We start from the raw sequence: 23,443 nt of genomic DNA, 5'->3' as shown, positions 1-23,443 counted from the left end.
AAAAGAGAGAGGGAGACACTGCAGAATAGCCAATAGCACAGCAATTATGACACTCATGTGGAATAATTAAGAATCAGGGGTCTCCCACATACCAAGTGAGCATCCTAACCACTGGGCCATTGGAGGTGTGTGTGTCTATTTGTCTGTCTCTCTTCTCTTTCATGACAAATTTTGAAAGGTTGCCATTTCAGCCTGATGTGGAACAGAAAAGGTTTTTGAAATCTCAAGATTTTTCACGGGACAGGAAAAACATTTTCGGCCCAACTCTAACCACTATTGCAGAGTTCTGTCTGAGTTTCCTCAGGATTAAAGGAATTGATGGGTAAGCGTATGTTATCCCTGGACTCCACAAGATGATGGAAGCATCCAACAGAGAACTTGGGCTCAGGGGCTCAGGATTCTCCCCTCCCTCATCTCCCGAACCCACATGCCCATTGAACAGAATGTTCTGCACTTCTTGTTCTGGTCTGTAGCAAACAGGTCTGTTGATGTGTATCTCCACCTGGGGAAGATGCTCTGCAGAACTGAGTTCCTGATAGTCCATTCACCATCACTTGTGAATTGCCTATTAAGCTGGTCTGCTAGGATGCTGTGTAAGCCTGACTGGTGCAGAGCTACTTGTGAGATTTGGTGACAAATCCAGTTCTAGGGACAGGTTTTTTGTTTTGCCTTTTAAAGAGGGATGACTCAGGTCTTCCCTGTCCATGACATAAAATGTTGTTGTGTTGTCTGTCATGACCTGTACTGTTTGTCCAATAGCATGGGAAGAAATGCAGTGGACACCAAATGAATAGCTCTGATCTCTAGAAAGTTTATGTGAAGGTGAGTCTCTTTGAGAGTTCAGATATCTTGAGTCTGTATGTGATCCAGTCCAGGTGGACTCTCCATCAGACCATAGAAGCACTGGTCACTAATGTATTGGTAGGTAGAAGTGGAGAAAACAGTGCCCCTTTACATACCTGGAGAGGGTCCCTTACGCCAATTTAACAATGAGAGAGAAGGCTTCTCTGGGGACCTGCATTCTCATTTCCATGTGATGTCTGTTTGGCAGATACACAGATTTCAACCACCTTTGCAAAGAAAAAAGGTGAAATCTGGCATGCTGTTTGATATTAGTACAAGAGGCCATATGACCCAGAGGTCTGAGACAAACTCTTATCAATGTTTGAAGCTGAGCCTGCAGCTGGTTGATGAAATCCATTAAGGTATTAAATCTGTCCATTACTTCAGGATTCAAACAGCTTATTTAAAATTTAATTTTGAATGGATTGTTCAAATAACTGTGAAAAAAATAACTCTCTACACCTATAGCTAGGTTAAACTGACCCTTTACTGCAGATTTTATAACCTATTGTTGCTGCAGTGATTTGGGATCATTCTGCTTTGAAATTAGACTAACTGTTCCAATGCTTTTTTTGAACCAAACATGAACTGCTAGCTCTGACAAATTGCTCTAACCTACCAAACGTGTAGGAGAGATTGAGCATGTGGCAGAAGTTTATTGAATCAATCATACTTAACAAATAATTGCAGAAAAATATTATAGTTGTTTTATTTAGCATTTTCTTCACTTGGAACAAATTGGAAATCATATGATCTCAGTTTCCTGAGATCTTTCACAAAAGTTACTTTTTCATCAGATACCACAGTGATGGGCACCAATACATAACTAGTGCTGGCTGAAATTTTTCCATTTAGTTTTTTTAATGGCCTTTTAAGAAAAATTAAAAGTGTTTTTGAAAAAAATGATGTTTTTTTAAAATAAATCAATTTCTGGATAAAACTGGAAAAAATAGCAGTTTTCTAAATTTATCATTTTTCTTTCCGCTCCCTTGCCCCATCTCCCCTTTTCAGTGGCAAATGGAAAAAAGAAAAAATTGAGGAAAAGAGAAATAAAGAAAAAAGAAGGTAGGGATGGTAGAAGTGGAGGAAAAAGTGCCTGAAATTTCTATAATCAAAATTTTTAAATGAATGAAAAAAGCTTTTCAAAATCAATGGAACTGAAATGACAAGTTTTCACAAAAATGTTTTACATTTTTGATAGCTCTATGCAAAACTAACAAACCTATAAAACTGTGATTCTAAGTATTCTGCATGTGTTTGAACCTTGAGAATTTAATCTTAATATATAGGCATCCACTGTAAAATGAACTAATACAAATTTGTGCATACAGCCATTTGTGGAGAACAAGATAGATATCTATTATATCATATGAATATTATCTGTACCTAAGTTTACTTCTTTGATATTATTTTGCCAGACTGCATGGAATCCAAGGAGGCTATTAAGAGGAAACAAACAGGACATGAAACAATGACAGAGAAAATACCAAGGGTTTATAAGAGAACAATGAGGGAACTATTAATTGGGACATGCCTACCTGCCTGTCTCTTTCCAGGTGAAAAGGCTATTTTTCCAAGGCCTGAGCCTAAAATCAAATGAATACTGAGCTGTTAGTAACTCCTGCCTGGAGAGTAAGAGGAATGGTGGTGATCAGGCAGCAGCTGTTCAGCAAGAGGGAGAGAGAGAAACATTTGCCTTTCTCAGCCCACAGATGGAGGTAGCTGGACTAAATGAAGTTTACCAAAACTCCAAAACTTGCAAGAAAAGGATAACATTTAGGTGAGACCAGACACATATTGGCTTGCAGTGTTTTAACCTTCTCTCTATTTGCTATGATGAATAAACAATCTTCTGTTTTTCTGTTTGAAAAAATTGTTTGGAGTTACCCAGTAGTTTTGGTTTGGAGTTACAGGCTCCCGAGAGAAGTTTCCTGCAAGTGCCAAATACAGTTAGGGCCACTGTATTAACATGACTGGTAAACAGGGGGGCTGCAGCCCAGAAATCCAGTCCCACAGTGGTTGAACTGTGGGGTTCCATCTTGGAGAAAGATGAGGGAAGCGAAGTCTGTCAGCTGAGGGATACATTTCAAACTGTGAAAAGGGGTGTAAGATGCAGCTTGCTCTGTAAACATGACATCCTTGCATGTGAAAACATGTACATATACCTCTAAATATCTAAATGCTTAAGCAATTACACTAGTATGAGCACCTTAAATGGCTGTTGGAGCATGCAAATATGGATTTTGTTAACCCAATAGATGGATGTGCAAATTAAGCCTACAAGAAATTACCTGCAGCAATATTTTCTCAAGAGAAGCCAGAGAGCACTCAGCATCACTTCCACATCTGAGGATGGAATGAGGCAGCTCTCCTCTCCCTCCCTAAAGCAAAGAATCAACATCTCACAGCATCTTTCAAGGCTTCTAGAGAATAAGGTTATTTTCTGAGCCTGCAGCCAGATGTACCTCTCTCCAACCTATAACTCATCAATATACCAGCCAGGAACTCTCTCTGTACTCCTCACTATGGCAAACCAGAAGTTCTTTTTTCCATGTAAGTACTTAATCAACCACAGTGCAGGATTGACAACCTTGGAGACAAAAGTCACGGTACATCAACCTTGACCTGGCTGGACTAAGTATCTAGTTTGGACTCTATTCCCATTCTGTTTTTGCATGGTTAGGAGATGGGAGCGGCTGTTTATAAAGTCTCTGATGCATTCTGGTGCATGAAAGATACCAACAATTTTCACCCTACGAAAATGGCAGTTGTCTAACATAAATAAACTCTTTCCATGTATAGAACTCAAAGCACTTTACAAAACAAGTGGAGGTAAGATGCCGTCTGTATTCTTGCACACATCACGGTATGTTGATTATGAAACAAGCTGTGCTGTTAAAGTTGTATTTCAGACACAAAAGTGCAATCTGTTATATTTACATAGATAATTTAAAGTGGCATTATGCAGTTGCTTTTTTATTTGCTTACTAGAAACACAGAACTATTTCTGAATAGACAAAAGCATTTCCAAATATCAAACATTAACTGAGTAATACTATAATGGCAGTGTTAAGAAATTACCTAATTTTGGCCTCTTTTGTATATCACCTATATCACCCAGTCAACGTAATCCCAAGGATGCTGAAGAAACAAATGACCTTTCAGAGGAGAATCCAATACTAAATCCCTAAGGGCTTTTACATATAACACTGACTGGGTTAACAGCATATTTATTATATTCAAAATCACTAGTTCAGACTATGACATTTGAAAAAAATAGAACATTTGAGTCTGATGACATTGTAAAAAGGATTAAACCAGCTATGCAATAGTTATTTAGAGGTCTTTAATGTACCTCTCTCCAGTGGTTCTATGTAATAACAGTAATTCATAAATAAGTCTTTTGTGTGCCAATGAAAACTTTCTAATGAGAGTCACATATATAAAAATATCAATTTAGCAGTCTGTGTTTTATGGGGTGAACATGTCACATGCTTTCATGAGGAAATGAACTTTATTTTAAAGATTGATTAAAAGAAATTTTGGCAGCATAAAGAAAAAGCAGGCATATCATACATTTGTAAATGGCATCTAAATATTTCTACTCAGTTCTGAGCTTTCATTATTATTTATTATTTTTACAGAACCCAGATGTGTACTAGGCACATCAAAAAACACAACACAAGACAGGTCCGTGCATCAAAGCACAAACAATGCAACTGCTTCTAAAGGTTTTTCTACTAAAACGTAATTTGTCTTATTCCAATACCATTCAATTCAAATGTTGTATGTTAACATTTTTACTACTTGCAAAGAAAGACTCAATATAACTTGGTCATTTCCATGTTCACCATTAATCCAAACTTGGGGTCCAACTCTACCCCTCTGATATACAAATGCAGCTCCCACTGGCTCCACTAAGATTAAACATGCACACAGTGGTCACCATTACAATGTTAATATTGACCAAACAGCATCAGAGATATCATAGTTATTCCCTGTCCTTAGGGATACGCTAAGAGTTAACTATTGGTAAATGTTGATACTCCTAGTTCTGCAGTTATGGGTTGCAGAGTCCACAAGGGGAGGGTTCTACATGAGATCTCCAGTCTATTTCATTTCCATTCAGGCCAGAAACACTGTAAGAACCACCATCTTGTGCTATTTTGACACTATTGCTCCAAGCGAGGACTTAGAATTACAAAGATGTGATGAAAAATTTAAAAACAAACCAATCAAACCAAACAAACAAAAAACACAATAGGGAGAAGTAGCTGAAGTTTTTAAACCACAAAGTAGGTTGGGTTTAGGTTTGATTTGAGTTTTTAATATTTTACACACTCAGGTGCAAAAGATATTTTTAAAATGTTTGTAAGGAACCCAGCACAATAGAATGTAAACTTTGACTGGGGCCTGCCTCCACTACCGAAAAAAGTAATAAATAATAATAATAATAATGATGATGGGAGAAGGTTTGAGGTTGTGGTATATTTTGATTGTATCCAAATCAGTTCACACATCCCTAATTTTAAACCCATGTTGTTGTTTGTTATTCTTTCAGATTAGTATCTGGCATAACGGAAAATACGTAATATTTAATATTACTATCAAGCTACTATGAATACATTTCAGACTATGTAGTATTCGAGATAGGGTGACCATATTTCCCTATGCTGAATTTGGGACACTTGGTAAAATTACTCATATTCAAGTGAGTTCAGTGGCAATTAATCAGAACTATGCAGTACAAACATTCAAATTAACATCAAGCTGACTGAGCCCGTTAAAAAAAAATACTGTGTACTTGGGTTCTTTTTATTTACCTTCTTATCTTTAAGGCTTTAGGGTTCACATGGGAAGGAGTGAAACACACACACACACACACACACACAGACACACACACACACACGGAGGGTGACTGACTGACCCGACCCTCCCTACCCAGCGCTCTCCACCTGCCTCTCCTGGTACCAGGCATCACGTCTTCCTGAGGCAACATGTGGGAGGTCATGCAGGGTCACATGCACCACCCCCCTCCAGATTTCTTCCAGGGTTCACACCAGAATGTGGCCAGCAGCAGCCTTTTGGCACTGTGTGGGAGGGAAGGGATGAGAGCTGCTTCCAGCTGCAGGGGAGGAGGAGTGTGGCGGGGGAGGATGACCTGGCTGTAGTATCCTTGGGGCAGCCGGTGTAGGAAGCAATCACTTGAGGCCAGAGAGCAGACAGCTAACCAAAACCTCCATTTTATTTACAGAGACAGAGAGCTCACTCAGCCGGTTGAAACCAGCTGAGCTATCCCTTAATAGTCTAACTCAGTTGCCATAGTAACAAAACCCATGACAACCAAATACACAACATATTCCTCCCCCCCTAATAAGAACATCCCCTAAATAAAACACACACTAAACTAGAGAAGGAGGGTAGACTGCCTCCATTCCCGGCTAAACCCTGGGGATTATTTTGTCCCATAACCGTGGGTTCGCCCTAACTACAGATCCAGCCAATGAGGAGGCCTTCTGTCTCTAGGTGGATTACGGCGAACTTCTGGTGTTGTTGCACCCGAAAGTACTAGGGGCTCAGGGTCCGCAGCACGAATAGGTGAGGAGGTGGTATCAGCTCGTGCTGGGCAAAGGGGTATCTCAGCTGCCGGCAGTAATGGAGGAGAACAGTCAGGAACAGGTGACTCATGATTCGGTGTCTCACCAGGAGGGGTGAAGTCAGACCCCTCAACTGCAGATGGGTCCTGAAGACTGGCATGACCTGGCAACAGCTGATCTACATGTCGCCGCCAGGTAAGATTCTCTGCAGTCCGGACTGTATAGGAAACAGGTCCTGTTTGAGTGATGACTGTGGCCGGGACCCATTTAGCTCTGGAAGTATAATTCCGAGCCAAAACTGGCTGCCCTGGGCTAAAGGTTCGGTCTTTTGCTCTGGGTGCCCGTCTGATGACTTGATATTGCTGCTGATGTTGCACAGTTTGTCTGGGTTCAGAAGGTTTCAGCAGATCCAAGCAAGTGCGCAGCTGTCGTCCCATCATTAGAAAGGCTGGGGAAGCCTGGGTCGTAGCATGAGGTGTGTTTCTATAGGAAAGTAAGAAGGTATGCAGACGCTTTTGAATGGAGTGTTGTCCCTTTGCTGATTTCAAAGCGTTTTTCATTGTCTGCACAAATCTTTCAGCTAATCCGTTGGTGGACGGATGATATGGTGCTGATGTGATGTGGTGTATCCCATTTGCCTTCATAAAATTTTGAAACTCGTGAGAGACGAACTGTGGTCCGTTGTCGCTCACAAGTTGTTCTGGCAGACCAAAACGACTAAAGAGTCCTCGTAGTTTTTGGATAGTACTCTCTGCAGTAGTGGACTGCATTATAGAGACTTCTGGCCATTTAGAATGGGCATCTACTGCCACCAAGAACATGCTTCCTTCAAGGGGGCCAGCAAAGTCAATGTGAATACGTTGCCACGGGTTTTCAGGCCAGTCCCATGGGTGTAGGGGTGCCCACTGGGGTGCATTTCTTACACCCTGACATGACATACAAGCTTTTGCCTTCTCTTCAATAGCACTGTCCAATCTAGGCCACCAAAAATAGCTTCGTGCAATTTCCTTCATGCGCACTATTCCACAGTGACCGGAATGTAGCTGTTCTAACATCTGTGATCTCAGGGGTGGTGGAATAATGACACGCCTCCCCCACAACAAACAACCAGATTGGACCGATAACTCCGTCCGCCTGGACATGTAGGGAACAAGGTCAGGTGAGACCGGAGAGGTTTGTCGAGATTTTCCATGCATCACCAGGTCCATAACTTGGGATAATACTGGGTCAACGCGGGTTGCCTTCTTTATCTGAGCAGCAGTGATGGGTGTATTCTCTACCTGTTCAAAGTAGAAGATTTCCTTTTGGGCACTATCTTGATGTTTGACCGGTAAAGGCAACCTTGAGAGGCCATCTGCATTGCCATGCAGAGTGGATTTCCGATATTTGATTTCATATGTGTGTGCAGAAAGTATCAATGCCCAACATTGCATACGACTAGCAGCTAATGGCGGAATGCCTGTGTAGGGTCCAAAAATTGATGTCAGAGGTCGATGGTCTGTAAGAAGAGTAAACTTTCGCCCAAACAGGTACTGATGAAACTTCCTAATTCCAAAACAATTCCTAATGCCTCACGTTCGATTTGGGCGTAGTTAGTTTCTGCTTTGCTTAGAGTGCGTGAAGCAAAAGCAATAGGTCTTTCTTCTCCCGAAGGCATAATGTGTGACACGACCGCTCCCACTCCATAAGGAAGCATCGCAGGCCAATTGCAGGGGTAAGGATGGATCAAAGTGCGTTAGAACTTCAGAATTTAACAATGCATCCTTAGCTTTGTTAAATGCAACATCACAGGCTTCAGTCCACTTCCAGGCCTTGTTCTGCCCAAGGAGCTCATGAAGTGGTTTTAGCAGTGTGGCTAACTGTGAGATGAACTTTCCATAATAGTTCAGTAGTCCTAGAAATGAGCGTAGCTGGCTTACATTTCGAGGTGGGGGAGCCTCCACAATAGCTTTAACTTTTGCAGGGGCCTTATGAAGACTTGCAGAATCGATGATGTGTCCCAAATATTCAACAGAGGGCTTGAAGAATTCACACTTGTCTTTGCGAACTCGTAGGCCATACTCTTCCAGTCTTTGTAGGGTAGCCTCTAAATTCTTTAAGTGATCCTCTTCATTTCTTCCAGTGACCAGGATATCATCCAGATAGCACTGAACTCCTGACAAGCCACACAAGATCTGGTCCATAGCCCTCTGGAACAGGGCGGGAGCTGATGTGATTCCGAAGGGTAGGCGACAGTATCGATAAAGCCCCTTATGAGTCACAATAGTCAACAGCTCTTGGGACTTTTCATCGACGTGCATCTGTAAATATGCTTGACTCAGATCAATCTTACTGAACTTTTGTCCCCCAGCCAGGCCTGCGAAGAGGTCATCGATGCGGGGAAGCGGGTATTGCTCTGCACACAACACTGGGTTGACAGTGACTTTAAAATCACCGCAAATCCGGTGAGAGCCATCTTTCTTCACTATTGGAATGATAGGAGTGGCCCATGAGCTATGGGTAACTGGTATTAGGACTCCATTGGTGACCAGGCGCTCCAGGTCTGCTTCAACTTTTGGCCTGATGGCATATGGCACAGTTCGGGCTTTCAGATATTTTGGTGGACTGCCAGGTTTAATGTTCAATGTCACAGTGATTCCCTTCATACTTCCCAAATCATCTCCAAAACAGCAGCATGTTTCCTTAGTATAGGGTTTAGACTGGTTTCTTCTTTAGTCATCCGGTGCACTTCTGCCCAGTTCAGCTGAATCTTCCCAAGCCAAGACCTACCCATTAAGGCTGGGTAGTCACCTCTCACCACAAACAGTGGCAATTTAGCCGCCTGTCCATTGAGCTCCACCTTAACATCAATAGTGCCCAACATGGGCACAGCTTCACCTGTATACGTCTTCAGAACAGTTTTTGTTGCCTTAAGCGGAAGATGCTGTAGCTTTTCCTTATACACAGTCTCCGGAACCAGCGAGACAGCTGCACCGGTGTCTAGTTCCATGCGTATAGGTTTGCCCTCCAATAAGGGGTTACCCAGTATTCATGTGAGCCCGCTGCCAAAGACAAAACATGCAGTGGCACTTCCTCTTGTGAGGAGGTGTCACCTTGATCATCCTGGGTCTGCTCTAGGGTATGCAAGGTTCCTCTTTTTGTCGGCCAGACCACAGGCCTCTTTTTCTTTTGTTTACAGGCATACTCAATGTGTCCCTTTTTGCCACAGTGTCGACACACCAGGTCCTTACACCAGCATTCTGATGCCTGGTGACCCAGTTTACCACAGCGGTAACATTCTTGACTCTGCACCGTTTTGTGGGTCAGTTCTTGTGACACTTTTTGCACCCTAGGGGATGCACCGATGTATTGTGCCTCCCTTGTAGCCAGTTCCATGGAGACAGCAATATCAACAGCCTTCTGTAATGTAAGCTGAGCCTCTGTCAGTAGGCGCTTCCGTATAGCTTCACTGCAGAGGCCACACACTAACCTGTCACGCAGGGCATCATTTAACATCTCTTTAAATTCACAGTGTTCTGCTAGCTTTTTTTAAATGGCTACAAATTGTACAACTGTTTCATCTTCCTTTTGGTCTCTTTTGTGGAACCTATATCTTTCAGCAATTACCAGTGGTTTTGGGGAGAAATGAGACCCCAGGATTTCCACAATGTCACTGTAAGATTTAGTCTCAGGCTTAACAGGGTGTAGTAAGCTGCGTAGCAGAGAGTAGGTTTTAGCCCCTACCACAGTTAAGAATATTGGCACCTTTCTTCGCTTCTGTAATGTCATTTGCAATACCAAAAAGCTCAAAACGCTCAGTATACACATGCCACTGCTCTGTATTCTCATCAAAAGGCTCCAGGGGCCTGGTCAGAGTAGCCATGATTTTTAGTTTCACTTTCACAGTCAGTGCAACAAGCAGCTTTTTTTCTTTGTTTGGTCTTTACCTTGACTTCTACTTCCTTCTGTTACTGGAGCAGCACCAGGATCCCATCCTCGTCGCCAGTGTAGTATCCTTGGGGCAGCCGGTGTAGGAAGCAATCACTTGAGGCCAGAGAGCAGACAGCTAACCAAAACCTCCATTTTATTTACACAGACAGAGAGCTCACTCAGCCGGTTGAAACCGGCTGAGCTATCCCTTAATAGTCTAACTCAGTTGCCATAGTAACAAAACCCATGACAACCAAATACACAACACTGGCCTGTGTCTTTGCAAAGCTCATCTCTTCCCCACCCCATGCCCCTGCATGTTCCCCTGTGGCTGGAAGCAGCTTGTCCCTTCCTGCCCACACAGTGTCAAAAGGCAGCTAACACCTCCAGGCTGCTGCTGGTCACCGACATAACCCAGCTGCCTCCTGTTCCCCGGCTACAGTGCAGGCAGGAAGGTGTTAAGCCCTAAGGATGCATTGTGCTCCAGGGCCCAGGGAACCTGACTGCAGGGGCTTCAGAAAATCCATCCAGAGAGGTGGCTCAGCAAGGGAGGGTACCTAGGGGATGAAGCAGTCCCGCACTCCCTGGGGACAGGACCCAGGGCATGGTTGTGTGTGAAGAGGTGCTAAGCTCCTGTCCGGGGAGCTGCTGTAGAGCCTGCAGGGTCGGGGTGCGAACAGGCTGGAAATCACTTCCCGACTGCCACTCCAGAGTTTAGCTGAGGGGCGCGGAGAAGCTTCCCTGTGCCAGTGCTGTGCGGGGCTTTGGCACATGAAGGGCTCGGCTCCTCTTGGCCAGCATCCTGGGCCGGATGGTTTTGGGCTTTCCCAGGATGCCAGCTCAGCTAGAGGCAGGGGGGGAAGGAAGGAGCCTGCTGGCCAGGATGAGGGTGAGCTGCGCACTCCGACCAGGGGCTGGTTCTCCCCACAGCACTAGGAGTGGGATGAATCCCACTGGGGGGATATGGAGAAGCAGTAGGGCTAGGGTGATGAAGGGGCAAAACAGGGAGAAGACAGCGAGAGAGAGAGCATGTAAAAGGCGGATGGGTGGGCAGCAGAGGCGACACGTAACTGGCTGCCACCTGGCACCTGCCCATACTCACCAGCTGCCGCAGCTCGCAGCCAGCACCATTCAGAAATGGGACAGAGGGCTGTGCTGACGGATGAGCAGGGGAAGTGCCCAACCCTATGCATTGCATCTTTGTCCTGCCACCAGCTTTAGACACCCACCCCCATTGTCTTACACTGGACCCCCCCACTCTCTGCTGGTCGGCAGGCAGCTGGTGAGCAGGGATCTGGCCAGCAGCAGGACTCGCTAGTACTGATGAGGGGAAGACAGAAAATATGGGACAATTTGCCCGTTATTAAGAAAAAGTTGTGACAATGGCAGGAGGGCTTAAATGAGACTGTCCCTCTGAAAACGGGATGTTTGGTCACCCTAATTAGAGAAAGCAAAACAAGATCAGTCACCAAGAAATTAAATACATGACTTTCAAAGAGGATTTTAAACAATGTTGCAAAGAAATATCGCAAAAGTATTTACATTTTGTTTTTAATAGTAACCTCCATGATATACAGATCACAATATTATTTAAAACCCACTAATGTTGTATTTTCCATAGCATTTTTCTTCAAGTTTTCCACCTTGCATTTCCAGTGATTTAGCGCTACTGATTTTAGCAATGGTGTCAACATTAATGTAAATCACCAGCCCACATTTTAGCCACCACGTCCCTCAAACCCAAACCCAAGTCTGAATGATAGTGGTTAGAATCCTAGTGGCCTGTCCACAAGTAGAGTTCCTGCTGTTTGCTATTTTTGGTGGAGCTGCACCAGTGGTAGTACAGTGGCGGAAAATGTAAAGACAAATGTTAGTGTAAACTAAACCCATAGAATTCAAATGCTTGTTGTCATGTCTTTTTGTCAATTCTGGAAGCTGGTTCAGTAACAAAAGCTGTCTGTCCCAGGACAAGAAACTGTACATCAGTTCTTGCTGATAATTTCGCAAGTCTCATTTGAAGTGTGGCAGAGATATATAATTTTCTCCCTAAAATCCTTGTTGAGGGTGAAGAATTAACCCTTTAGTGGTTTCACTACTCATTAAATTACCTTAACAACCAGAAAGCCTGACTTGGAGCGAGCATAAACATTTATCAGATCATCATAGTGGACCTGGTTAAGTCTCTCCACATATTTGGATGTGAGCAGGATAAAGGCAGGCATTAGCTAAAGGTTCCCAGCTGGTGAAAGGAGATTCAGGGGAACAGCCAATCTGCTCTTTTGCTGGAACTCTAAGATACCAAATAAATAGCAAGATGTCTAAAAAAAAGCTCAATATCTAATCATTTAGATTAATAGATTTTAAGGCCAGAAGGAACCATTATGATTATCTAGTCTGCCCAGCTTCCTTAGAGAAGCATGAAGTTGAGGAGAGGTATGTCTTCCTGAATCAGATGGGCATCCAATGGCAAATGCAGAAGTTGGAGACTATATTCAAGCTGGCTGCAGAATTTAGCCAATTTCATGCACCATAACGATAGGGTGGGTCCCCATGATAAGAAGTTGTCAAGGGAGATGAAGAATCAACTGGAGCATCAGGAACAGGGTCATAGGAAGGTTTAGCCTTCTTGGAAGGAGGTGGCATGGAGACCTTCTGGACCCAAGAATGGCCCTTAAATTCCATCCCAAATGACAGTAGGATGGACTCTGATTGCCTTCTATGATGAGATAACTGTCTCTGTGGATATGGGGAAAGCAGTGGATGTGATATATCTTGACTTTGGCAAAGTTTTTGATACGGTCTCCCACAGTATTCTTGCCAGTAAGTTAGAAAAGTATGGATTGGATGAATGGACTATAAGGTGGATAGAAAGCTGGCTAGATTGTCAGGCTCAACAGGTAGTGATCAATGGCTCGATGTCTAGTTGGCAGCCGGTATCAAGCCGGTCGGTCCTGGGGTCAGTTTTATTCAACATCTTTATTAATGATATGGATGATGTGATGGATTGCACCCTCAGCAAGTTCGCAGATGACACTAAGCTGGGGGGAGAGGTAGAAGCACTGGAGGGTAGGGACAGGGTCCAGAGTGAGCTAGACAAATTGGAGGATTGGGCCAAAAGAAATCTGATGAGGTTCAACAAGGACAAGTGCAGAGTCCTGCACTTAGGATGAAAGAATCCCATGCACTGCTACAGGCTGGGGACCGACTAGCTAAGCAAAAGTTCTGTAGAAAAGGACCTGGGGATTACAGTCGATGAGAAGCTGGATATGAGTCAACAGTGTGTCTTTGTTGCCAAGAAGGCTAATGGCATATTGGACTGCATTAGTAGGAGCATTGCCAGCAGATTGAGAAAAGTGAATATTCCCCTCTATTTGGCACTGGTGAGGCCACATCTGGATTATTCCTTACAGTTTTGGGCCCCCCACTACAGAAAGGACGTGGACAAATTGGAGAGAGTCCAGCAGAGGGCAACGATTAGTGGGCTGGGGCACATGACTTACAAGGAGAGGCTGAGTGAACTGGGGTTATTCTGCAGAAGAGAAGAGTGAGGGGGGATTTGATAGCAGCATTCAACTACCTAAAGGAGGGTTCCAAAGAGGATGGAGCTCAGCTGTTCTCAGTGATGGCACATGACAGAACAAGGAACAATGGTCTCAGGTTGCAGTGAGGGAGGCCTAGGTTGGATATTAGGAAAAACTATTTCACTAGGAGAGTGGTGAAGCACTGGAATGGGTTACTTAGGCAGGTGGTGGAATCTCCATCCTTAGAGGTTTTTAAGGCCCAGCTTGACAAAGCCCTGGCTGGGATGATTTAGTTGGGGTTGGTCCTGGTTTGAGCAGGGGGTTGGACTAGATGACCTCCTGAGGTCTCTTCCAACCCTAATATTCTGTGATTCTATGATTCAAAGTTCCCAGACCTGATGCCTTATTTCTGAGGGTCTCTCTTGCTGCCTAGAAATACTGTGGCTGTAGTGGGAGATGAACTGTTTTTCAAATATGCTGAGCTCCCAAGGTGTTTATAAACCATTATGGCGGTGGTCTTGCCAGAGACTCAGAATGTTATGGTGCTATGGTCTAACCTGAGGTTTGTAATTAACCAGATATGAGTGAGTTGATTCTTTTCTAATGAGTAAATTTGGGGGCAGTCTTTGATAAATCCCTGAGACCACTCTTGCACTCTTAAGAGAAGACTGAGAGGGCAATTCTTGCTCAGATACAGGTCACTCAAATATTGACAAGAAATGTCCTCTCAGACAGGTTTCACCTATCAGAAAACATACTAATTCTTCAATGGAATCTGAAGTTAGGAGCCATACAAATCTAGATCACTCTAACTGCTAAAATCAGCTGTTTAATAGCATTGTGGGAGGATATAGCAAACATCTCAACAAAGATGACCTTATAAGACTTAAGGAATAATGATCAAGCTTCTGAGAGCATGGAGCCAATGTAGCATACCACTCAGCCAAAAGATGACGGACATACTTGTTACAAATTGTTCATTTAAATTAAAAACCTTTTGCAGATTTGAAATGAAACTACATCCTTAGCCTTAATTTGGGCTTAATTCATTGAAACATAAGCGTGGCTTAGAAGAGGTCATTGAAATTTGAACCATGGCACCTTCAACAGCACAGTGGCTCATAACCACTTTGTGACCTTAGTTTACTGTTGACTCACAGGAAAGATGAGGATATATTGAATATCAACTTCCTGGAGGACCTTATTTAAAAAAAAAAATTGGGGGGGGGGGGGGAAATCACTCAAATTCTGAGAAGGCCTGACCTTACTTTATTAACAAGTTATAAGATTTAATAAAGGTGGTATTTCTGCTAATGCCACTTATGTACAACACATTATTTACATAACAAATAATACTTTGTCCTTTTATAGCACCTTTGCAATATAAAGAATCCTCTGAAGAACATTCCAAAGGTGATTAAATATTGTTTTCCTGCACACAGAGGCTAAGACTAAAGGTCATACAGCAGGTTAGTAGCAGGGTCAGGAACACAATCACTGTCTTCTGACTTACAGTTTTTTTCTTTCATATTAGGTCATTCTACTTCAAAGTTTACATGGCTCTTCAAAAGTGTACTAAAGACACTTACATGAAGGGGCTTACAATGTAACTTACATTTCTATGATACACCAGATATCAATTCTACAAAGCAGATGTTATTAAAGAGAAATGTTGGAAGAATTTGCAAAGCAAGAGGATTATAAAGAAGGATTTGAAACTGAAGTTGTTTGGTGCATCAGAATCAAGACGGCATTCCAGGCATAGGATATCATATATAAGAAGCTGAAAGTGGAAGAACTCAAAAATAGCATTTAAGGAAGACTCTTAAAGGATTCTAAATTCCTATTCCTAACCATCCATACACATTTCTGGCTCTCATCTAAGCAAGGGATAAATCAAGAACTTTATCCATATACTAGGCCGCATTCAAGCAAAACTTGTATACTTTGCACATACTTTTAGCACTATTACACTTATATCTCCTGCTAAGTAACTCATTTGATTAACAAAAATTGAAATTAGCTGTCACTGACTCTTTCAGCCACTCTCCTCCATCATCTCCCACATCTGTTGTAAATCATTGTCTGGGGCAAACCAAGGCTTTCAAATACCTGTTTAATTCTCAATCTCCGCCTGTGTCTGCATTGCATGGGGTCATTAGTTTCACTGTGTACCTTGAACATGTTTAATTATGCTATTATGCAACTTTTTCTTTTCAAATTATAATGGCATTATTTTCAGTATTCCCTTTTATTTCATCTGCTATAAATTCAGGCTGTGGATTTGTCATGGACAATTTTGTGGATGAGTCATGATAACATTGTCAATATCACAGCTCTTGGGAATCATGGGGAAAATTATAAAAAGTCATAGAAAGGTTTTGTAGCAGCTAAACTACTTTTGCAAAACCAGGTATCTGGTTCTTTTAAAAACATGTTTTTTGGAGAACCACCAAGGCTTTCTGGATACTTAGCGATATTTTGCGTTGGTTTCTTTCCCTAGGCATAGGGTAGATCTCTTTGTAGACTCTGAGGCTTTGTCTTCATTGGAAATTTAACTATGTTCCCACCAGGAATTTTCTCCTTAACGCACTCCCCATTCATACAACACCCCTCAGTCATGCCATAGTTGTGCCACGTGACAAGGCAGCCACCATGCCCTGAGGTATAGGGCAGAGCCTGAGTTAGCTTCTCAAATATTTTGTTAACCCAAAGAAACTGCAGTGAAAATATATGACCAATGACAACAATCAGTAGATGATGGTTCACCAATCCCTTCTCACAAGCCCTGTGTGTGCCCAAACTTGGGTACAGTATTGTCATCTATCTGTGTGCTGACCAGAAGTCAACTACCTTCATCTACCTCTGCTTAGGGTCTTCAGTCCCATGCTACTTCTGCTGCTTTGGTTATCTTTGGTATCTGAAAGACTGTCTGCTAACAAGCCCCTGTATCAGCATGTAGTCACCTGGCTGGAGGCTGACACCAAATCTTGGGTGATCTTTGGGCTGAAGCATGCAAAACCCATGATTTGGATCCTTGAAGAGGAACCTTCACTTCAACTGTATAACAATGAGCATTGACAATCACTAGCTGATCATGGGGTCAACTGTACCAGACAAAAATGAAGGGAGAAGATTAAGAATATCAGGGTGAGCTACCAGAAAGCTAAGGATAAAAATCACAAGTCCAGTGCTGCCTTGATGAGCTCCCCATTTTATGAGGTGATGACTGCATGTTGAGCAGATCCCTGAGCATAGAGCCTGACTACAGCATGGACTCCTTTGTGGAACGAGTACAGGAGTGGGTTCGAAACCCAGATGTCTTCAAGGATACAGAATCCATCCCTCCAAACAGCAACCCCTTGGAAGAAGACCTCAGTCCCAAGTCACAGGGACTTTTAAGAGGTTCGGACCAGGAAGAGCATAGAGGTATTGAGGGGATCCTCATGGAAGAACCAGAGGAAAACACAGCATCTCAGCTGAGTAAGATGGGTGCAGCCATTGTATTATTATTTGGAATATTATAAAATATGTGGACAGGTTTTAGCCCTTTTACCATGTCCTCTAACCTATGGAAACAATGGCTGTGCGAGCCAGTCACTGAGGCAATCAATAAGCCATGGAAATGCATCACCAGTATCTGCTGCACTCCATGCCCATTCCAATGTGGGTAATAGAACAGATACACTGATGATGTGCAGTTTCATTATTTGTGATGCATCAAGGTTTTGTGTTATGTCTGGGAGGTTTGTTTTGCAATTGTTCCTCCCCCCACATTTTTAAACTGTGTTAGGGCAGCTGGAGTGCCTACATATGTTTACCTTCAATGGATGTAAGTAAAGAAAAAGGAAAATGCCAAATGAACCATATTTCTTTCTTTAATTCATGTTCAAACACTATATTTGATTTCAAGGCAACAGCCCCAGTGTGCCAGTCTCATTAATTATCCTTTGAGTACTCTCTATTCAGTGCAGGAATGTAAGCGCAGGAGGCATCTCTTATGTCCTTTGCTGTAACAGACCCTGCACCAGCATCAGCAGGCACAAGGCAATAGTCTCTAAGAGACTCCCAAACCACATATAGTGGGAAGTACACAACAAGCCCCCATCCCATGAATGGGATTATATACACTACAAAACCATAAGCAGCGCCACATTGCTTTCAGTGGCCAAATGCACATTCCACCACCATCTTGCACCTTCTCAGCATATAGTTGAACTGCCTCCTGCCCAGTGGGTACAATTCAGGATAAGACTTCATCAAACCAGGGTAACAGAAAATAAGGCTGGATCACCTAAAATCACAATTTTCACAGACATCCCAGTAATGACAGTGTCATTACAGGGAGAACAACATATCAGCTTTTCCATGTCAAAACAGGCCAGACCTCGAGATCACCCTGGCACGATGCACTTGGACAGCACATCCTATGTGGGTATCCATGAATATGCCACCAGAGTCCATTGTTGTTGCGCTTCTGCTTGTAACTTCAAGTCACTACCTCTGCCCTCTCTGGGCAAAAACATGCATTGGAAACACCCACCTCTGTATCTTGGCAATAGCTTCTGCAGAAACATGCCAAAGAAACATTTCCTCCATGAAAGTCAGCAGTGGCTGGTCCCAGATCTTATGATAGTGGGATCTATAGTTTCAGCACTAGGACACAATGCACACCACTACAGCACTTTAGGTCTTACCCAAATGCCCAATGCATTTCCTGGCCCTAGATTGTTTCCTCTCACAATCCCCAAAGTGGGCAGACAAGTTGTCCCACAAACGCACACATGGAGCAGGATAGTGAGTTCTAGTACTATGAAACACAAGATATGCAACCAGATATTTGTACTGCCTCTCATGACCCAGATACATCACCAGTGCAGATATAGGTGTGACAGCAGCATGAGGAACTAGACAGAACTAACTAGTGAGTTAGACTACTCATAGGTGCCAACTTTCTCCAGCGCCAGTGAGTGCCTGCGCCCCCCTGCCCCGACTCCACCCCATCCCTGCCCCCATTCCAACCTCATCTCCAAAGTCCCCGCCCTAACTCTGCTCCCTCCCTGCCCCTATTGGATTCCTTCCCCAAATCCCCACCCCGGTCCCGCCTCTTCCCCCAGCGTGCCACATTCCCCCTCTTCCTCCTCCCTCCCTGCCCCGCAAATCAGCTGTTTCGTGGCACAAGTTCTGGGAGGGAGGGGGGAGAAGCAGGATGCGGTGGCACGCTTGCGGAGGAGGTGGAGGTGGAGGAGAGCTGGAGCAGGGGGGTGGGGTCACGGGGAGCTGCCAGTGGGTGCTGAGCACCCACCAATTTTTTTCCGTGGGTGCTCCAGCCCCAGAGAACTCACAGCGTCGGTGCCTATGAGACTACTATGAGATGATTACCCAAAATTGCCCAATTTGTAATTAGCCTGCAATGAGGACATAACTTAAGGCCTTTTCTTCACTAGAAAAAAGGTGGGTTCCTAACCCTAGATAACTAGCAGGACCTAACTCCTAGTGTAGATAAGGCAGTTTTAGTTTACACATGAGTTAGCAGGTCCAGTTAGACTACAGTTTACCTTCATCTGCTAACACATGTGAAAACTACAAACTGCCTTGTCTACAAGGATTTTACTTCCTGTTAGCTAACACAAGAACAAACCTTTTTTTCTTAGTGAAGATGCACCCTGAGAGTGTAGTTGGGTCCAGTGAGAGTGTGCATGGATGCCTGAGATGTTTTGTTTGCAATTAGTGATTGAAGGTTGTGGGCAGGCAGTGGAGAGAGAAGAGGATTAGATGAAGGGAAGGAAAGAGCTTGAGACAAGATAAGAAAGAGGAAAGTAGGGACTGAACAGAAGGAAGAGTTCTCAACAATGAACAAAAGAAAGGTGTGGGAGAAAACAGGAGAGAAACAAGAGGGAAAAGGGAGATATATTTTTTTGTTAAAGGAACTGGATAGTGGAAAAGAAGAAAGGTGGTGGATTCTAGAAAGAAAAATTAAACACTAAAAAACAAAATGGAAAAAGGAAGAAAGACAAAAACATAGGAAAACAACGCAAATTGAAATCATTATTCCAATTTGAATGCCAAAATATTACAAATACAATTTTTTGTTTTATATGCAAGTATCATCTTTGGTGCAATCCACAGAGCATTATCACAAGACCCCTCCGTTTACCAGCATATGTGCACTTAATATATGCACAGTTGGTTCTGGTAAAGTTAGGGGAGTTACTATCTGGGAGAATTTTGTGACTGCGAAAAGATGTTGCCACAGCTACTTGCTAGTCCATCCCTGGAGTAAGTTTCTTCTATAGGTAGGTGAGGAAGGGATTCCTTAATTCCACTGCAATCAATGCTATGTGATGCTAGGTCCTACCACTGGGCCCATTCCAGTCAATTTGTCCATGCTTTTATCCTTAAATATGCAGTGAAGGTTAGTCTACTTGAACCCACACACCTCCTGGGTGTGGTGTTCTGACCAATCTAGTGACACTAAGACGGAGACAGATAGAGAGATTAATGAGTTTGTTTTACAGCCTTAGCTAACAGCCGCTTGGCTTTTGGCTCATGCACTAAGCTCCAGAGGCCCCAGGTTCGATCCTGCTCTCCAACGATTGAAGTCTGTCAGTGTTACCAGTGGAAGCTCATCCAGGATTTCAACTGGGAAGTCTCTGAAGCTTGGGACGCGCTTCCTCAGCTAGGGAAACTATGTAACCCACACTACTCCTTGGTGTGGTCTTCACTCCATATAGTGGCAGAGAGAGTGCAAGAGAGATTAATGAGTTTGCTCTACAGATGCAGTTAACAGCCAGCTGGCATTTAGCTCACACAGTAGAGGCTCATGCACTAAGCTCCAGAAGTCCCAGGTCCAATCCCACCCACCAGTGACAGGGTCTGTTGGTGTTACATCCTATGTATATTGTTCCGGGTGTTAATAATCATGTTGCTGTTGTTATGGATATTATATCTAGATCTATACGTTTGTCCCCTTCTGACAAAAAACTCCCCTTCCACAATTTCAATGGGTGACTACCGTAATGCATTTCTGTCACTCACTATGATATAACTTTCTCCTCAATCTGTCATGTCAATTTTCAATTCCCCTGATTTAACATCATCCTTAAGAGTAACAGCTTGCTTTGCTTGATGAATAAGAAACCCATAGGTGCTTTCCTGCAAGTTCTCTCTTTTATAGTATCAAACAAATCAATCATTTAAATAAAGTAATTAATTCCTTTCAACTCTACTTTCACCAGAATGAAGAAATTTATCTACCCCTTTTTCTAGTGAAAGAAAAAAAATGCAGCTAAGCTAATTTTTTTCCTTGTAAGAACAGTAATCAAGCAACAATTGTCCAAGCAACAACTGAAGGAAGCTATTAGGTCTTTAGAAAGATAGTTGATTGTACACATTTTACACAAGTGGAGTCAAATTACTTGGAAGACAGCAATTATCTATTACATTTTGGCAAACATCCAAGAAATCTAGCAATCAAAAGGTCAATCTCAAGGTCATTTATTCCTAACGGAACACATTCAATGAAGTACTGAGTGGAGGGGTAAGGAACTTAAATTAGGTACCAACCTAAGCTTTGCCATACAAATTTTCAAACATCACATGACTGACCACAGGTCATATTTTTGGCTGTTGGATTCTCCAGGTCATGTCATAAGTGGAAGAGATAAGTAGACCCAGTGATTAAAATGAAGGTATACTAAGAAGAAAATACCTCTCTCTTGTAAGTATTAATCCCCTCTAGTGTACACTAACAGGAAAATCTCCAATTATATGAACTGTAACATTATCTCTTCTAAAGGACTGTCTCAAAACCAGAAAAAAAAAACTGTGGAAATCAATTTATCAAAATTAAAAAGGAATGCATGGGCTGCACCAAGTTCTTACTCATTAACATTCAACATCAGAGCTGAATCACGACAAGAGAAAGAAAATGATGGATGATAAAAAAGTGAGTGGGACAAAACCAGCACTTCTTAGAGGGACACAGTTTAGGTTAAAATGATGACTGGGACTTTCAAAGGGAGTTAGATGCCTAACCAGCATACATATTTGTAATTAAAAATCCTTATGTGATAGAAACAACAAGTTAGATTATTACAGTTTCCAGGTAGTTTATCTTACAGGGGCACTGTCAAGCTGAATGTTTATAACAGATTTTTTTGAAGTCCAATTTCTGATACAGTATCAGAAGCCAGCAGTGTGGCCTAGTGGATAAAGGACTGTCTGGGACGCAGGAGTTTGGTTTCTGGCTTCACCACTGATCTCCTGGGGGACCTTGGGCAAGTCACTTCACCTCTGTATCTCTCTGTTTTCCCATCTGTAAAATGGGGATAATGATATTTACCTTCTATGTAAAGCGCTTTGAGATCTAATATTGAAAAGTGCTATATAAAAGGCAGGTGGTATTTGCTTCCAAAAATAATGGGCCAGGCCCTCAGCTGGAATAAATAATATCACCTGATGATTTAGCCATGAATGCTAAAATTCTTTTTAAAACATTTAAAGACTTTTTCTGCTCCCATGCTGATGTTTGTAAGAGTCATTTTTGCATGTAAAAAATTGACTATAAAAGGAAAACTGAAATTAATACACAAAATGCTGCTGAATGTACAAAGTGAACTGAGAAGTTAGAAAAAATGTTTTGCTAACTCCTTTCAGTTTTAGTAATTACAAGTGTTACTTGTAAATATAGTAGATATACACATTTCAGACAGAAATATAATTATTCAAAAGTGTCCCTTTAATGGGGTGAATTTTTCTTTTACTTTAAAAAGACAGATGATTTTACTCTTCAGATAACACAACGAAACTAAATCAGAGACAGATGGTGTCTGGTATTCTCCTTGAGCCAAATTGTCTAGGCCCTCTATGAGAATGCAAGGCCCAAAATACAATGAAAATATAGCACTTCTACTGCAAAGAGGCTGAGAATATAGAACAGAGGTAAAAGGGTCTGCATCGTGATTGTTGAAGGAACACAGAGAAGGGAATTGAAGGAATACATGAGTGTGTTCTATCGGGGTTTTGTGACCATGAGTTTGGGATGACATGAATGGTGGTGAGAGATGGGGAATGTGTGTATAGACAATGCTTTTATAATTCTACTTTTGAGAAAACTTCAAATGCTGATAAATGCACTGAAGTTAAACATTTTCACTTAGGCCTTGATCCAAAACCCAATTAAGAAAATGGACACTCTCCTAGATCAGGCCCTTAATCTCCTGTTAAAAAGTTTAAAGAGGATCAGTTTCTTTATATGACAAACTGCTTCATATTTATAATTATTATGTTTGCTATACATATTAACCATCTTTCACAGTTTAATATTGGTTACATTACTTCTCGATAATTATAAATAAAATGGATTGTCAAAGTGCTGTAAAGCAAAGTATTTTTAGATCCAAGTTACTTGTTTCTAGCAAAAGACGGTTACTCACTGTAGTAACTGTTGTTCTTCGAGATGTGTTGCTCCTATCCATTCCATGTAGGTGTGCGCGCCGCGCGTGCACGGCTCTTCGGAACATTTTTACCCTAGCAACTCCGGCGGGCTGGCTGGGCGCCCCCTGGAGTGGC

General features: G+C 42.6%; 1 protein-coding gene and 1 long non-coding RNA gene across 7 annotated transcripts in view; one reads left to right on the top strand and one right to left on the bottom strand.

Annotated features, from left to right (window-relative positions):
* The window catches only part of ANKS1B (ankyrin repeat and sterile alpha motif domain containing 1B), a 753,186-nt gene that overhangs the window by 370,015 nt on the left and 359,728 nt on the right, over positions 1–23,443 (bottom strand). The gene's annotated exons all lie outside the window — the stretch shown is intronic.
* On the top strand, positions 1,170–2,484 carry LOC120374767. Its single transcript, XR_005586233.1, has 3 exons — positions 1,170–1,205; positions 1,855–1,908; positions 2,262–2,484. It is a non-coding gene; the product is annotated as an uncharacterized LOC120374767 (long non-coding RNA).

This window comes from Mauremys reevesii, linkage group 1 (genome assembly GCF_016161935.1).
Source record: "Mauremys reevesii isolate NIE-2019 linkage group 1, ASM1616193v1, whole genome shotgun sequence".
Taxonomy (NCBI): domain Eukaryota; kingdom Metazoa; phylum Chordata; order Testudines; family Geoemydidae; genus Mauremys; species Mauremys reevesii.
The sequence above is the reverse complement of the archived record's forward strand: the minus strand, read 5'-3'. Positions and strand labels throughout refer to the sequence as shown.